The sequence below is a fragment of the Xyrauchen texanus genome, chromosome 15 (genome assembly GCF_025860055.1).
Source record: "Xyrauchen texanus isolate HMW12.3.18 chromosome 15, RBS_HiC_50CHRs, whole genome shotgun sequence".
Classification (NCBI taxonomy): domain Eukaryota; kingdom Metazoa; phylum Chordata; class Actinopteri; order Cypriniformes; family Catostomidae; genus Xyrauchen; species Xyrauchen texanus.
The window spans coordinates 7,668,744-7,684,662 of NC_068290.1; the positions used below are offsets into that span (position 1 = coordinate 7,668,744).

The 15,919-nt window shown below is 38.0% G+C and overlaps 1 protein-coding gene and 1 pseudogene across 1 annotated transcript in view; one reads left to right on the forward strand and one right to left on the reverse strand.

The window, feature by feature from the left end:
• Positions 1–14,796, reverse strand: part of upk1a (uroplakin 1a) — a 702,734-nt gene extending 687,938 nt beyond the window's left edge. Inside the window, exon 1 of the mRNA XM_052144877.1 lies at positions 14,793–14,796. The gene's annotated coding sequence lies outside the window, so the exon portion shown is untranslated. The remainder of the gene's footprint in view (positions 1–14,792) is intronic.
• The window catches only part of LOC127656498 (oxidation resistance protein 1-like), a 204,610-nt pseudogene that overhangs the window by 63,441 nt on the left and 125,250 nt on the right, over positions 1–15,919 (forward strand).

A 15,919-nucleotide genomic window follows, 5' to 3' on the forward strand; every position in this document is an offset into this window, starting at 1 on the left:
GCTGTTTTAGCCTTGTCCCAGACCCAGGCTTTCAATATTAAACTATGAAAATCCATTATAAAAATGCTAATTATTACATATTTAAAACCATTATAATCGAAATATTCTAACTACAATTGTGGGGTCATTTCCACCACATCAAAAAATGTTGTCCCTAATCATATTTTTTTCTTCTTTCAAAAGTTAGTGTACTCATTGACTAAGAGAACAAAAGTGTCAATGAAGAGCATGCTTGAGATATAATATGAGACAAGTGATGTTTAAAGAAAAAATATTTTGAGCAGAGTATTTTTATTAGGTGTAATTTCCAATCAATGTGTCATTTTGCCTGATTATGCAAAAAGTGTGAAAATATTTTTTAATTGTGTGTTTTTAGAATACATAACATGTTGGCTATGAAATAATAATTAGCAAGTCAAAAGGAGGTGGCCATTGTGTTTTAAAGATGTAAAAAAAAATCCTTTCCATCACCTTCATTTCCACCATGGAATTCTATTAAACACAATTTCATGATTTTTCAGGGGAAAAATGACATAAATCTTCTGTCATGCATTTACATACACTGTTGGACATTGTTAGTCAACAAATTAAAAAAAAAGTGTGTGAAAAATGTTTTAACAAGACTTTACAAATCAACAGTTCTAAAAGTGAATGAAACACACACACACATATATTATGTTATGTTAATTTTAGACCTCAACATCGTGGTAATATTTATGTTGATTTAATAATAATAATAATAATAATAATTTAAAAGAAACCATTACTGTATTAAAGTAAAGAGAATCACCATTCAGAATAATGGGAGTTACAGGGGAAAAAATGAAAGAAAAAAAAAAACCTTTTGGGATGCACTATGGTAATAAGAATTTGAGGGGAAAATATGCTGAATTATCATGAATATAAAGGTAAAATGCAAAAAAAAAAAAAAAATTCCTTTGACATGTTTCCCGTCACCTCTTACATAATCTGCACAGCATCTTACTCTAGATAGTATTCCTGATTATTTTGACTTAGAAAACAGATTTTCTAATTATAGCTACAGCAGCAATCCGTGTTTAACACCAGATGTTCTGTACTGATTCAATAAAACCTCGGCGTCTGTGAATCACATAATCTTCCCCATAATTGAAGGAGAATATTGTTTACACCAACACTTGAGCAGCGACGGCCAGTGTTGAAGGATAAAATACAGGTTGTGTGTGAATATGTTCTCCTAATCAGAGCCGAAGTCATGCGGCATTGCAGCCGTGGTTATTATTGTTTGGAAGGAAGGCGGTGCTTTGTTTACATCTGGTGTTCCGGACACTGAAAGCAGCCCCCCCCACCCACTCCCCGCATCGCCACGAGAGCAGGACCCCCACTACCCACTCCCCGCATCACCACGAGAGCAGGACCTCATCAAGACGCTTGCACTGACTCACAATTCAGCCCTCATTTCCAATTCAAAAACGCCCCATATTGCATTCACAATAACAACAGGAGCATCTTAATGGAGGAATGAAAAGAATGTCTGACCACAGGTGCACAATTAGATTTCTGTCTATGCTTTCTGACTGAGCGAGTCACATTCTGTGTTCATTGATTCATATGACTCTTCATCCAGGCCGTCTCTAGGCATAGGCAAACTAGGTGGTCGTCTAGGCCTAAGGAGCTAATGAGGAGGTGCCACACACTCCATCCCCCTCAGTATTATAAATATTCAATATTAGGTGATGATTGCCACAACCAGAGGTTCCCTGTGGAATTTAAAAACATTTGTCCAGAAAAATTATAAAGTGTTCTGTTCACATGCGGAAATATAATCTAAAGGTCAGCAATACGTCTTCATGTAAAAATATTATGAATAATCATATCAGTCAGCGGTATTATATCCCGTATAATATTTTATTTATCTCTAAAAAAAAAAGTTAGAAATCTACTGGGATTGCCATTTAACCTTTATTTAGTTCACAGAATTATAAGGCAAGGTTTAAATTCAAATTTGGGTAATGAAAAAGCAATAATATATCAGATTTTTCTTTTCATTTGGTAATTTATTTTAATATTTAACCCTCCAATGTTTTTTTATGATGATGATGATGAAGATAATGAGACAATTTACATATTTACCATTAATTTACATATGCAAATAAGCACATTTATGAAACTTTAGTACTGTTAAAACCTACACTTCTATAAGTTGAAACTTGACTTCAACCTCTCGGTGAGCCAACTTGTTTTAAACCATATTAAACAGCCCGACAAAACAACACTGATGCAGAAAAACATTGTGACATGCACAGATATAAATGAGATATAAATCACCTCCTTTATCATGAATATACTACAGTAACAATAAATGTATTGACTGTAGTATTTTAGGCAGAAATATATTCATAATAAATATTATATTACTACTATACCACTATTAAATGTATAGTAGGATACATTAGGGGAGTGAGGGAATATCATACATATTTGTTACAACTATGGAAGTTTATAAATGTTTATATTTTAGATCTATAGTTTTAAATGTGTTTAGGATACCGTTTTGCTTTAGAAAAATGTCAAAGTTTGTTTTATAGAATTCATGTTACATTTTAGCATGGTGGTTACAATCCGTGCTTGGTTTTACCTGAAGTTACCATTGTCTTGTTACAAATATATATATACCACTGTTTAAACTATCAAAACTATGGTTCATTTTCATAAGGGCAAATGCAAAATAGAAGAAAGGCCTTTAAAGCCGTAAAGAATTATGCACAAAGCTAGTTTTCCTAGTTCATTGATTGTATACTGTATTAAATAAAATCCATGATTAAAGCCTTATGTAAACAAGTTTAAATAAATAAACAAGGCAATCCCTTAAAGTAATCAGTTTTAATATTTCAAAATAGAATTAGCCTTATACAGGGTTTATTAAACAAACCAACTGCAGATAAAGAACTGTTGCAAGAAAGAAAGAAAGAAAGAAAACTTGACTTGGACTTGTGACCAGAATAAACTGTGAGCAAAGCTCGACAAGGCCACATTTATAACTTAGAGCTGTGGGAAAATGCTCTCTGTTATAGTCTCAACCGTTCATTTTCTGCATTGTTGCTGATTTATTCATTGTATTTGACAAATTGATCTGTTATGGTATTTCCGATTCATTGTCAATGGCAGGTCAGTTTTGATCGCAAAGCTAAATTATGTCGTTTTTTTTAGGACGACTTATCGAATCATGCCCATTTATTTATTTATTTTCATATGACAAGTGGAGGAAAAGTCACCAAGTCTTGTACAGCTTTGATAAACGAAACCATTTTTATTAAATGAGCAAAAGTAATTCTGGTAAAAAATGACTGAGGACCATAGGAGGGTTAATCTATTCTAGAGAATGTTGCAAACGCTAACTAAGCAATAATTTAATATAAACTCTGGATAATTTAAGTATTTCAATAAAGCACGTTGAAGCTTTTCTATTTAGATTTCCATTTAAAACATCTTGTGAGATTGATATTATTTATAATACACTGAAATATTTATACAGTAGAGCGGCAACTGAGCGTATATATTGCCATGGAGTGAACATGGAGTGGAGTTTTTCTTATTAGTGAGAGGGGAGCTTGTGGGGAGAGAGAAATGGTCAACCAGGAGTCTCTAATGAGAGTAAACTGGAAAGCTATTACAGAAACAAATCAATTTTATGACCAATGTTTGAGATTGAAATACTGCAAGTTGATACCATAAAGTAACAAGTAATTTGTCTGTCCACACTTAGAGCTACAGCAATTGACACAACAATCACAATCAGCTAGTGGAGTTACTGTATGTGGAGTGGGAGTTTGGACCAATCAAATTTCATTGTGGGCGGAGCAGTGCAGTAGGCTGCAGAAATAGAACCCAAGTGAACAAAATGACTTGTTGCGATCTTGACTGGTTAGTACAAAGTCTCAGATTTACATGGTAGATTTTATTTGACAGTGGTGATGGTTTTGGGTGGTGGGTGCTTGTCACTTTATCCCTAATTTGGAACACCATACATAGGCTGCAACTAGGCACCCACCACACAAATAAGGAGAGACACCGGAGACTCACAGTTGATTTGAATAAAGTTTGGTGTTAGCATGTTGCTAAATTAACTGCTTTTATTTAATAAGCAAAAATTTACATAGCACACAAATGTCTGGTAAAATAGTACACAATTATTTAATTATCAATACTTGTTGCAAAACATTCAAACTTCAAATGTTTATGATGCCTTAGTGTGCTCCCTATGTGGGTGTCTGTCTGAGGTGAGGATTTTGGAGGATGGGAATTTGAGGTGGTTTTGTGCTGGTTGAGGTGGACCCAGATGTAATATATTGCATACTGGCTTGAGATTCCTGATTGACTTGCCACTCTATGTTGTCTAACTAACAAGTTCTTGCTTTTGTTGGGCTTCCTTAACTGTGTAATCTTGCCAACTAGTGTTGGTCTTCTGATTGATTGCATGTATTATGTAATGATGAGTTGATTTGAAAGAGAGAGAGAGAGAGAGATAACTGCACCTGTGGTCTGGCATCAACATGTAGTCAAAGCTGCTCCCGGCTTTTTTTCTGATTTGTTTATTTAGGCAGGTTTATTTAGGCAGGCATCTATAGATAGATAGATAGATAGATAGATAGATAGATAGAGCCATTTGGTATGTGATAGCTGTGTGGTATGTGTAAACCTTACTCACCTGGCCTCAAGACGTGAACTAACGACTGGCGCTAGAGGCTGTATCCTTGAGCCTCCTTATTATTGCACCCACCTCCCATGCTGGAGACACTGGTTCGAATCCCGCTCTGAGCGGGTCGAGTAGGACTGGTAACAGTGGTGCCATGACCCTGAGGGGAGTGAGGTTTAGGGGGTGAGTGTAATGGGAGCCAGCTGGTATGTGATAGCTGTGTGGTATGTGAGCATGCCCGCCTCCCACACTGGAGATGCCGGTTCGAATCCCGCTCGGAGCAGGTTGAACAGGACCGGTTACATACACACAGTATCTTGCAGGAGTTGTAGCTAAATCTGTGGATGTTTCAGAGTGACCAGAAGGCAAATTTTCAATGCACAGCTTTATAGACTCTGAAACTCTGTTTCCTGTATTTCCTTCTAACAGACTGAAAGAAAAGTCCCAGTCAGTGGACATCGGCTCTCCAGGATTTCCTGCCCGTCTCATCTCAAGTCTGTCCTTAAACAGATCTTCTCCACCTGTTGCCAAGACGACCGGGTTTGAGGTGCAGGAAAACAACACGACCAATTCCCAGCACCGTGCTCCGCGGTGCAGTGATCTGAAACGAGGATACACAATAGGTAAATGAGCATTTGGTTGCTTTCTGTACTGAAGGTTTGTGTGTGTGTGTGTGTGTGTGTGTGTGTGTGTGTGTGTGTGTGTGTGTGTGTGTGTGTGTGTGTGTTGGTTTGGGAAGAACACACATGACTCACTTAGATTGATGTTTAGAATGTTCTGACAGCCTCTCTGTTTTGACTCTTTCTCCTCTCTTTTACCTCTCCCTCCTCTCTCGTTTCCTCTTTCACCTGTTTCACCTCTGTCTCCTCTCTTTTTCCTCTTTTTTTTATCTCTTTCTCCTTTTTCTACACTTTTTTACTCATCTTTTTCTCCCATGTCTCCTTTTTATAATTGTTTTCTCTTCTCATCTTCTCTCTTTCTGTGTCCTCTCTTCTTGTCTCCTCTCTTTCTCCTCTTTTGCACCTCTTTTTCCACATTTATTTCTCCTCACCTCTCCCCTCTGTCTCATCCATCTCCTTTCTATTATTTTTTCTCTTCTCATCTTCTCTCTTTCTCTTCTGTTTTAACTGACTTTCAACTGTTTTTCTGTCTTCTCTTTCTCTTTTTCTTATCTCTGTCTCCTCTTAGTTCTCAAATATCCTCTGTTTTACCTCTGTCTACTCTTATTTTTTCTCCTCATGTCGCTTCTCTTTCTCCTATTTTTCACATTACATCTCCTTTTTTCACCTCTGTCTCATCCTCTCTCCTTTTTTGCTCTCATCTCTCTTTTTCTTGTTTTACCTCTGTCTCCTCTCTTTCTCCTGTTTGTCTCCTCTCTGTCTCCTCTGGTTCTCCTCTTTCTCTTCTGTCTCTTTTCTATTCTTTTTTCTCTCTTCTCGCCTCCTCTCGTTCTTCTCTGTTTAACTTTGTCTCTGCTATTTCTACTTTTTTGTCCTCTCATTTCCTCAATTTCTTCTCTTTTTCACATGTCTCATCTCTTTCTTTTTTCTCTCTACACTTTTTTTCCTCATCTCCTCTCTTCTATATTTAATCTCGGTTTACTCTCTTTCGGTACTTTTTCTCCTCTCGTCTTTCTCAACTTTTTCTCCTTTCTTTCTCTCTTTCTCATCTATATTTCCTCTCTTACTCCTCGCATCTCCTCTGTTTCACTTCTGTCTCCTCTCTGTCTACTCTTTATATTTCACCTTGTGTCTCTCTTTCTCTTTTTCTAATCTATGTCTCCTCTCTTTCTCCTCTTTTCACCTCTGTCTCATCTTTCTCTTTTATCTCCTTTTTCCTCAACCCATCATCCTATTTTACCTGTCTCCTCTCTATGTCCTCTCTTTCTCCTCTTGTCTTTCATCTCGTCTTCTCTCTTTCTACTCTTTTTTCTCTCTTCTTGCCTCCTCTCTTTCCCCTATGTTTAACTTCTGCTCTGTCTATTTTTTTGTCCTCTCATCTCCTCTCTTTCTTCTCAGTTTCACCTCTGTCTCATCTCTTTCTTTTTTCTCTCTACTCTTTTTTTCCTCCTCTCATCTCTTCTCTTTCTTCTATGTTTAACCTCTTTGTACTCTCTTTCTTCCTTTTTTTTCTCCTCTCGTCTCCTCTGTTTCACCCCTGTCTCATCTCTGTCTCCCCTCTTTCTCCTTTCTGTCTCTTTGTCTTCTACTTCATTAGATTTCTTTTTCTAGAGCTTTGTATTTTTGCATCCAAGACTCCCCACAAGAAACATGCACAGATCTGTGAAATAAATCCAATTGTTATTGGTAGTGTGAGTTTGTTGGGTCTAAAGGGATTGTGAAGAGAGGTCACCGGCTTTAGGAGAACATTGGAGACAGCTCTCCTTTCATCTCTGGCCGTTTGATTGTGTTGTTTTGATTTGAAGGCACCATTTAAGAGCCGACTGATAGAGATGTTTCCTCAAATAAAGAGAGTCCTTCAGTGCACGTCACAGAACATGGGTTGACAAATAGAAATGCTTTGTGTTCACCACTTTGTCATTTAACAGTCAGAGTGCTTGTAGTGTTACTTTATCAAAAAAGTGTATAAAAAGATAATACAAATATATGTTTTTTTATAATCAGCACATGCAAAATATTAGTAATACTTGCTAAGGAAAGCATCTCTAGCACTATTACAAACATAAATAATTTTCTTATTAAAAAAAATGGACCTCTCCAAAGCAAACTTTGCCAGCTACCTAAAACACATGAGTTACTTCGGCGTTGGTAAATTGACAAATCATGAGTTGCTACATACTTAATCATTTCACCAGCATGGTTGAGCACAGTAAAGTATGGTTAGCTGTACCAAGAATGGGTTGTAATCACGCAATGCCAAAACCTCCTCAAGTAGTCCCACCACATTGGTTGAGCCATTGCTGCTGTGTCAGACTTGACTGGCTGCTCCATCAAGCAAAAAAGGTGTTGATATGATGCCACATTGTTACACATTTAGGTAAAATCAACCTACAAATACCTTACTTAAAAACCTTTAACATAAATTAAACACATCAGCTTTAATTTTGTTTGTCATTTTGTAATTTGAAAACTCTCCTTCCTATTGTTTGACTTTCTGCTGCCTTTTTAAGGCCACGGCCCCGGGAAATCACTGCAAATCACTGCACTGTTTGCCTCCTCTGAGTGCTTCTAATTGGGTGAGAGGACTGCGAGAGAGAGAAGTGTTATCAATGGCCACACACTGGGCGTCATTTCATCCTGTGTCAGAGTTGCCATTAAAACCACACCAAACATTCAGCTCCATTTTAATAACATGCACTCATGTATCCCATCAAATTACACTGTCATTTTAGCTCAATTTGAGCAATGGTTAGAGTATTTTAATGTTTTTAAATGAAAATGACCCTGACAGACCATTCTGTCTCCTTAAATGAGAGCCGTTTTATAGCAAGGTAGCATACATGCTGGAATAAAGTGCTTATGGCATGCCTCAAATGGGTCAGGGATAACAAGGTATAAATTTGTCCATGTGGACATAAGCCTGCAATAATGGAATAAGTGCAGACCTTGAGAGTGATGGAAGAATTCGGGGAATAGGCAGAGAGGAGTCTGGCCCACAACAGTCCGGTTGGGTTCGGTTCTAGCCTTAATACTTAACTCACCTAATTCTGTTAACAAGATACTGCTAGTCCCTTATATAAGCGTCTCCATCTAATGTTTTATCCTGTAGAATGACGTTATCTATCCTCTGCTTTTGGCACTTGTCATGGCTGTTTACAAGTCTAGCAATGATCAGGCAGGACACCAGCATTACTGTACATGTGATGACTACATAGAAAAGTTCATCTTCTGAATCATTGATTGTAATCAGGGCTGTGTTATTGACCGGAGCGCAACAGTCTGGTTCCAGAAGTAAAACACATTTTATAGGGGAATGGATTATTACTGATAACTTATGAACTTTTAAAGGTAGACCTATTGTGTAGACCTCCGAGGTTGCTAATCGATAGTATATGCTTCTGCTGGAGCCATCAGTCCGAGTTATTTCAACTTCATTTAAAAAAAGAATAAGTTTGTGTTTAATAGAAGAATTTCTGGTGAAAAACTACACAACACATGATCCTGTTGGAAGAAATTCACCAAGCAGAGAATCATGGCTAACAAAGTCCGGCAAAAGATCCTAGCAGTGACCATCAACTTCCATGGCCTGCCACCTACACTCACAAACTACTTTTAATTTTTAATATATCTTAATTTTTTTGCAATGAAATTAAAATATATTGTTTCTTATAATCAACGTTTTTAATTAATTTACATATTTGCAATACTTCATGGGATGGTAGTTCATTAAGTACACTAGTGTCTTTTACACTAGTCTTTTTATCCAATTTTCAAATAGTTTTTTGCTTCAAATTAAATTTTGTAATGTTGTGATTTACCTTGGAGCTTGTTGGAATAATTCATGGCTTGGCACTCTTTTGAACTTCTTAATTAAGTCCTTATGGAAAATATTTATGGGGAAAATACCTCTGGAACCAGAACAGCTGAAAAAGCTGATTTCTAGAAGAAAGTTTCAGCTCTGTAGGTCTTCACAATGCAAATAAATGGTTACCAAAATGTGGAGGTTTATAGTAAAAAACATAATATTGATCTGCTTCTCACCCACACCTATCATATCGCTTCTGAAGATATGGATTTAACCACTGGAGTCGTATGTATTACTTTCATTACTTTATGTGCTTTTGGAGCGTAAAAATATTGGTACCCATTCACTTGCATTGTATGCACCTACAGAGCTAAAATATTCTTTCAAAAATCTTTGTTTGTGTTCTGCAGAAGAAAGAAAGTCAGACACATCTGGGATAGCATGATGTTGAGTAAATTATGAGAGAATACACATTTTTGGGTGAACTATTCCTTTTTACCAAACCACAACTCTAATTTGTATTATAATGGTTTTAAAAAGCTTAGCCAGTCTAGGCTGTTTTTTAAAGTAGGCATATGCCATATCACCCTGCAGCTATTGCCTGGTTGCCCACTAAAGCTAAGCAGGGTTGAGCCTGGCCAGTACCTGGATGGGAGACCTCCTCGGGAAAACCAAGGTTGCTGCTGGAAGAGGTATTAGGGAGGCCAGCAGGGGGTGCTCACCCTATGGTCTGTGTGGGCCCCAGTATAGTGATGGGGACACTATACTGTAAAAAAAAAAAAGCACCGTCTTTTGGATGGGACGTTAAACCGAGGTCCTGACTCTCTGGGGTCATTAAAAATCCCTAGGGCAGATTCTCGTAAAGAGTAGGGGTTTAACCCTGGTGTCCTGGCCAAATTCCCCCATTGGCCCCTATCTATCATGGCTGCCTAATAATCTCCATCCCTGAATTGGCTACATCACTCTACCATCTCCTCTCCACCAATAGCTGGTGTGTGGTGGGCGTTCTGGCGCACTATGGCTGCTGTCGCATCATCCAGGTGGATGCTGCACACTGGTGGTGGTTGAGGAGATTCCCCCTATACTATGTGAAGCGCTTTGAGTTTGAGAAAAGCGCTATATAAATTTAAGTTGTTGTTGTTATTTTCATATGTCAGTCAAGCAGGTTTGAGCTTTAATGATTTTGACCTTCTGCAGTACAAAGTTAAAAACTTAGACAATAGATTTTAAACAGACTATAGACTATATATTCCTCTCCTTTGTGTTACTGTTCTTCAGATTCACTTCCCTTCACTTCTGTCAGTGTTTCATGTTAACCGCCACCCGTTAAATGCAACTTTCTTATTCCATGTACGAGCAAACGCACTGCCACACTTAAAACCTCTGTACACTGTAAAATCTAATGTTAACCTTACTTCAAATTAAATGTACTTATTTGGCAGTAAATATACTTATTTGGCTCAAGTAAAGTGAACTAGGAATAGTCCACTTTACATGTTTACATGAGCCAAATAAGTATATTTATTTGTTAAGGCAATTTGTTTCCTCACTTTTTTTAAGTAGTCAACTTCTCATTACGCGGCTGAGGTTGGTGCAGTCTGTGGGTGAATCTCAATTCAAAGAACTCAGGGAACGGACTTGCATTCTTACTAAGTCTGGTCTTGCCAAGCATCCTTGGAAGAACAAACTTGGAAGGACAGGAGGACGTAGAATGCATCTATTGTGAGCTTTGAGATGTGCTGCGATCTTGTTGCGCAATTAAATTATTAATCCAGGTATAATCCAGTGAGAGAACTACTGGCATTATCACACCAGTGACAGCATCATCATCATCACACCAGTGAGGTTTTGCAGGACAAGTGACATGTTAAAAGTATAAAGTCAATAAACAGTCGTTTTCTCCATAGTTATTACTGTATTAAAATGATGACCAAAAAACAACAAATGTTGACAGAGTATAACGACTCTCACGAGCAGTCAGAATTTTGCGAGCTTACAGCTGGAAACTCTTGAGGAAAAAACGAAATGATAAATGTCCTTGGTCTGCCACCATCTTGCCCACAAGTCACGATCTGATTCATCCTCGATTTCAAGGACACATCTAGGTCATTTCCTGCGTTCTCTGTACTTACATTCTTGAGGATTGGAATTGAACTTCGGCAGTGGATGGTGATGTAGAACGAGAACGTAAGAACACAAAAGAACGCACATTGAGATTCACCCTATGTGTTGGGGTGAACTGTCATACCTCACTTGACTGATCACAATGTTAATGGTTCTGGAAAGGTAGAATGTTTGTCTTGTTCCTCTGTCTCCTTGTTATGCTGAAATGTATTCTGAAGGTACTGACCTGAAGGGGTCAGGAGAGATGCTTTGAAAGATCAAGCTATGTTTCGGACAATATTTTACAGGAAAACAACAGAGCAAAGTGGTACAGCATGCTAACAAACAAATGTTATACTGCTCAAGAATGGTCAGTGTGAACCCTGAGCATGGCTTCTAATTACCAGTGCAGAGACAGGAATACTTGTTGCCTTCGGCCCTCATAGAGGTCTAACAGCTGTCTGCTGGGTATGTACTGTATACATTCACATGCAACTTAGAAATAATACTATTCTTAATTAGAGATTTTTTTGGAATGTTAAAAAGTACTTATAGCACAGCTTAATGTGCAAAGACAATGCTAATTAAGCCATACATTGGTTGATTTCCCTGAAAAATGACTCTCTCTCAAATCATTGTTCTGTTTTTTAGCCCTTTCAACCAGTCAAACAGTGGCTAAACCATTGGCATCAATTTGGGGCTGTGTTTGTCTGACCAGTGGCAGTTGCTTACCTAATAATTACATTTATTTACAATTAAAATTGTATTTTGTGAGAAGAGACATTGAAGTAAAATGAGATACATGAAAATAGCAATGTATAAAACCAGTTGTCTGGGATAAAAGTAAGTTATAGAGCTGCTTAGTGGTCATAATATTTAATGGTAGATAATATTTGACCACAGAATGACCTGTCAAAATCAAGTATACATTTCTCAGGGTTACTCCATATTACCTGAACAAAATATGTCTTTTCATAAACATGTCAAAATATCAGATTTGTTTTGTAACTTCACACAGTCATGAAGGTCTGAAAAGGTCCTCTCTCTTTTATGTTATGAATTTCAGCTTTTATTGAAAGCTTTTTATTATTATTATAATTTTTTTCAATTAACATTTTTTTATTGATTCATAGATATATAACAAAGAAAAACACAACATATATACATTGAATAAACATTTAACATTTAACTCCACTAGTACCCCGCCCCAATCACCAACCCCACCCTGACTCCCAACGAACACTCCTGTGGTCACATATAAAAATACGCACACACACACACACATGCACACAAAAAAAGAAAAGAAAAAGAAAATATAATAATCATACATAATTAAAACTAAACTTCTCTCTCCACATCCCCTCCCCGAGAGTCCCCCAAAACGCTAAATAATTGCCCCATTTCCTATTAAACAAATCCCACAACCCCAGCCTTCTACTTGATACCTCCTCGAAAGCTGCCACCCTCCCCATCTCCGCACACCACTCCGGAAATGAGGGTGCTCCATCGGACTTCCATCTCCTTAAAATAACCTGACTACCAATCATAACACTGGTCAGAACCAAATTTTTTATGTGTTTATCCCCCATTTTGATGACCGCCCCATCAACCTCTGCGGCAAAATGACATTTGAGTGCCCAATACATCACATATAAAACTCTGAACCTTCAACCAAAATTCTTGGATCTTAACACGACACCAAAAAACTGGGTTGTATCTCCATCTTCTGATTGGCATCACCAGCAGGTGGGTGTGTTTTTAAGACCAAGCCTATACAATAAGTCCCCTTTCTGCTGGTCAGAGTGGATTGTGAGGGAGGTTAATATACTCAGTGACCTATATGAGAGTGGAGTGTTGAGATCCTTTGAAAATTTGGTTCAACATTTTGGGATTCCTAGATCTCAGTTCTTTAGGTATTTATAGCTGCGCCACCTGCTTTGTACTGTTTTTGGGAGTAGAACACACACCCCTAAAGCGGCAGATACTCTGGGAATGGTGATTACTGCTTTTGGTCATTTGGTTCTCTGAGAAAGGTCATGAGGCATCAGTGTATTACTCCCTGCTAATTCAGGGTCTGGGGGACTTAAACTTTTTTTAGACTTTTTTTTTTTAAGTTCTTTACATCTCCAGACTGTTTCACCACATTATATTTTTTACTTTAATCCCCAGAAATAAAATATCAAAATGACTTTAAAATCAGTACTTAAAAACAGGTTCATCATAAGGTTTATTGTGTTGTTCCTTTGATTTTTTTTTTACTGTCTTCGGACAGTTACATCACATGGCAATTTTTACTTTAGATACATACAGAACAAACCAGATCTGGATTAGGATCCAATTCAGATTCGGGGTCTGGTTTGTTTCAGCACAAATTCAGCACCTCTGGAATTGTAAATATTTTACTGGATCCCCCTCCAAAGAAATGACCTCATCATTTATAAATAAAGCACTGCCCACATGTCATGTTTGTTTGCATACAACAGTGTCCTTTTATTACCCCTGTTTTTATACACTGAATTAGAGGACTTTGCCATCAGGGAGACTGATGGTGGTGCAGAGACCGTTACTGTAACCAGCCTGCGGCCTCCACCTGCACGCTCAATCAGCGCCGACCCGCTGACTCCAATTCAATTAGCAGCAGTTTAATAGATTGAGCAAGTGTCGAGCTCGAGCATAGCTGCTGCAGGCTTCTCTTGGGCTGAAGAAAAGAGCTGCATATTTTATCCAGATAAAAACACTGGTGACATTTACTCTCCTGTACTATAAAATGCAGAAAGCCACAATGCCAAGTGTATTTACAGTTTATGGCTGTTCTGTTTTGCCTAGAGCAGAACTTGACCAATTCTAGCACACCGTTTTGTTTAGTGGTAATGTTTATATTGCTTAGATTAATGTAGTCACACATATACCTGATGTCCAGCAGAGGCCGTGCATCCTTCTGTCTACAGAGCCATGGTGAATGAAGACACCACTTTTATGCTGAAAAATAGCCCCATGTCTTTTGGACACAGAATCAACAGATACCCCTGAAGGCATTTACATGGATGACACACATTATCGACAAACCTGTGAACATTAAACATCAAAATTATACGAACCGTGTCCCATTCGGATCAATCACTACCTGTTCGGATTAGCTTTAGCTGGAGGCACTAATGATGTCATTGCAAAATCTGCTCTAGTTTGAATTGACCTTTTGTGTTGCAATAGACTGACTTGCATTGAACCTTGTAATCACAGTCAAGGTTGCTTAGGGTTGCAGCTTAATCAGCACCTGTGGTTTCTAGGTCATGCAGAGATCAGGGGGGCACAGAGAGTCTATGGGGCTGTAGTCATTTGGCGATAGCTAGGTTAATCTGGGTGTCGTTTTGCATAGCTACAGTATGCAATTTGGTTATTTTTCATCATTTGACCTAGTGTGAGCATATATACAGTAGGTTCAACAGGAGCTATGCAGAATCCCTTGTGAGACTCCACACGTCATGGATGTCCACTCAGATTTATAGTTGCAGATGTTCACATAGTAACCCCTCCCATCTAGAAATGACCTGAACCATCTGAAGACCGTCCCAGAGAGCCCTACCCAGTTTTCCAATCTGCCTAGGAGATTGTTGTGGTCAGCAACAAGAGCTGTCAAAGCCAGCGATAAGATCTAGTAATACCAGCACTGATATTTTGCCTAAATCCGCATTTAGCTGAATATAATTAAGTATCTTTATAAGCGCCATCTCTATGCTGTGATGCGGTCGAAAACCAGACTGGAAATTGTCCAAGAAGCCATTCGAGTTTTAAGAATTTGCTCAGCTGATTGAAAACAACCTTTTCAATGATCTTGCCTATGAAAGGAAGATTTGAGATTCATCTGTAGTTGTTTCATGTAGAGTTATCCAGATTGCTCTTTTTTTAGAAGGGGCTTGACAACTGCAGTTTTTAGAGACTTCGGAAACATGCCTGAAAGAAGTGAGGCATTGGCTATTTCTAACAGATCCTTTTCCAGACAGATAAACACATTTTTGAAAAATTATGTGGGGAGTGTGTCGAGATAGCTACATATACTATTTCTTCCAGGGTTTGCCAATCAATTGTCTCAAAATCAGACATCGTGACTAATTTCTGAAGTTGTTGTGGTGGGTTCAGTTTGACCTCAGTTCAACATGAGGATGAGCTGATGGCCACTGTAATATTATTGATCTTCTTCATGAAAAATGATGCAAATTTGTTTCATTTGCTGTCAGACAGCATTTCACATGCAACCTGTGTTGGGGGATTAGTTAGTCGCTCTACAGTAGCAAAAAGAGTGTGGGTGTTGTTTATATTGCTGTTTATAATGTTTGAGAAATAAGGCTGCCGAGCTGTAATAGTTCTAAATTGAAAGCATGAAGGCTGTCTTTATAGATGTTATTATGCACTTCAAGTTTTGTTTTCTGCCACGTTTATTCTAATTTCCTGCATTTTCTTTTCATCTTTTGACCTGCTGTTGCGTTTCTCATGATGCTTTATGCCTGCCAGTAATATTCCTTACCTTTACAGGAGCAATGTCATCAATAGCATTTTTAACTTTTGAGTTAAAGTTGGAGTATGTTTTTTAAAACAGCTTTCTGAATATGCCCCTTGCCTGCAGTTGTTCAAATAGTCAGATTGTCCCGCCCCCAACACATGCTATTAAGTGCATGGGCAGAGTGTGCAGAGGTAGGCAGGTACGCAGTTAGGCAGGCA